Below are 2616 nucleotides of genomic sequence, written 5' to 3'. Positions count from 1 at the left end.
ACGGGAACCTTGAGTTCTATAAGATAAAGCCATAAACATGTGTATCCGAGTCTCCTATCAAAAGTTACATTGATTTATATGAAGTTGTACAAAAACGCTTTCTTTCGCCAAGACAGTGCGTTTCTCACTGTTACATGCATTTGAATGGGGAACTCGACCGAAACAAAGTATAGGTTTTCATTATGTGAATAACTTGGAAATCTTAGCTCAAACAGTTTCAAAACCTGTGTTCCCAGCACGGGGACCTTGAGTTCTATAAGATAAAGCCATAAACATGTGTATCCGAGTCTCCTATCAAAAGTTACATTGATTTATATGAAGTTGTACAAAAACGCTTTCTTTCGCCAAGACAGTGCGTTTCTCACTGTTACATGCATTTGAATGGGGAACTCGACCGAAACAAAGTATAGGTTTTCATTATGTGAATAACTTGGAAATCTTAGCTCAAACAGCTGCAAAACCTGTTTGCCCAGCACGGGGACCTTGAGTTCTATAAGTTAAATCCATAAACATGTGTATCCGAGTCTCCTATCAAAAGTTACATTGATTTATATGAAGTTGTACAAAAACGCTTTCTTTCGCCAAGACAGTGCGTTTCTCACTGTTACATGCATTTGAATGGGGAACTCGACCGAAACAAAGTATAGGTTTTCATTATGTGTATAACTTGGAAATCTTAGCTCAAACAGCTGCAAAACCTGTTTTCCCAGCACGGGGACCTAGAGTTCTATAAGTTAAAGCCATAAACATGTTTGTCTGAGTCTTCTATCAAAAGTTACAGCTATTCATATGAAGTTGTACAAAAACGCTTTCTTTCGCCAAGACAGTGCGTTTCTCACTGTTACATGCATTTGAATGGGGAACTCGACCGACACAAAGTATAGGTTTTCATTATGTGAATAACTTGGAAATCTTAGCTCAAACAGCTGCAAAACCTGTGTTCCCAGCACGGGGACCTTGAGTTCTATAAGATAAAGCCACAAACATGTGTATCCGAGTCTCCTATCAAAAGTTACATTGATTTATATGAAGTTGTACAAAAACGCTTTCTTTCGCCAAGACAGTGCGTTTCTCACTGTTACATGCATTTGAATGGGGAACTCGACCGACACGAAGTATAGGTTTTCATTATGTGAATAACTTGGAAATCTTAGCTCAAACAGTTGCAAAACCTGTGTTCCCAGCACGGGGACCTTGAGTTCTATAAGATAAAGCCATAAACATGTGTATCCGAGTCTCCTATCAAAAGTTACATTGATTTATATGAAGTTGTACAAAAACGCTTTCTTTCGCCAAGACAGTGCGTTTCTCACTGTTACATGCATTTGAATGGGGAACTCGACCGAAACAAAGTATAGGTTTTCATTATGTGAATAACTTGGAAATCTTAGCTCAAACAGCTGCAAAACCTGTTTTCCCAGCACGGGGACCTAGAGTTCTATAAGTTAAAGCCATAAACATGTTTGTCTGAGTCTTCTATCAAAAGTTACAGCTATTCATATGAAGTTGTACAAAAACGCTTTCTTTCGCCAAGACAGTGCGTTTCTCACTGTTACATGCATTTGAATGGGGAACTCGACCGACACAAAGTATAGGTTTTCATTATGTGAATAACTTGGAAATCTTAGCTCAAACAGCTGCAAAACCTGTGTTCCCAGCACGGGAACCTTGAGTTCTATAAGATAAAGCCATAAACATGTGTATCCGAGTCTTCTATCAAAAGTTACAGCTAATTTATATGAAGTTGTACAAAAACGCTTTCTTTCGCCAAGACAGTGCGTTTCTCACTGTTACATGCATTTGAATGGGGAACTCGCCCGAAACAAAGTATAGGTTTTCATTATGTGAATAAATTGAAAATCTTAGGTCAAACTGTTGCAAAACCCTTTTTCCCAGCACGGGAACCTTGAGTTCTATAAGATAAAGCCATAAACATGTGTATCCGAGTCTCCTATCAAAAGTTACATTGATTTATATGAAGTTGTACAAAAACGCTTTCTTTCGCCAAGACAGTGCGTTTCTCACTGTTACATGCATTTGAATGGGGAACTCGCCCGAAACAAAGTATAGGTTTTCATTATGTGAATAACTTGGAAATCTTAGCTCAAACAGCTGCAAAACCTGTTTGCCCAGCACGGGGACCTTGAGTTCTATAAGTTAAAGCCATAAACATGTGTATCCGAGTCTCCTATCAAAAGTTACATTGATTTATATGAAGTTGTACAAAAACGCTTTCTTTCGCCAAGACAGTGCGTTTCTCACTGTTACATGCATTTGAATGGGAAACTCGACCGAAACAAAGTATAGGTTTTCATTATGTGAATAACTTGGAAATCTTAGCTCAAACAGCTGCAAAACCTGTTTTCCCAGCACGGGGACCTTGAGTTCTATAAGTTAAAGCCATAAACATGTTTGTCTGAGTCTTCTATCAAAGGTTACAGCTATTCATATGAAGTTGTACAAAAACGCTTTCTTTCGCCAAGACAGTGCGTTTCTCACTGTTACATGCATTTGAATGGGAAACTCGCCTGAAACAAAGTATAGGTTTTCATTATGTGAATAACTTGGAAATCTTAGCTCAAACAGCTGCAAAACCCTTTTTCCCAGCACGGGAAC

Source organism: Copadichromis virginalis, linkage group LG3 (genome assembly GCF_057382275.1).
Source record: "Copadichromis virginalis isolate Kocher_CV1m ecotype Utaka linkage group LG3, C_Virginalis_male_GT1.1, whole genome shotgun sequence".
NCBI classification, from domain to species: domain Eukaryota; kingdom Metazoa; phylum Chordata; class Actinopteri; order Cichliformes; family Cichlidae; genus Copadichromis; species Copadichromis virginalis.
The sequence above is the reverse complement of the archived record's forward strand: the minus strand, read 5'-3'. Positions refer to the sequence as shown.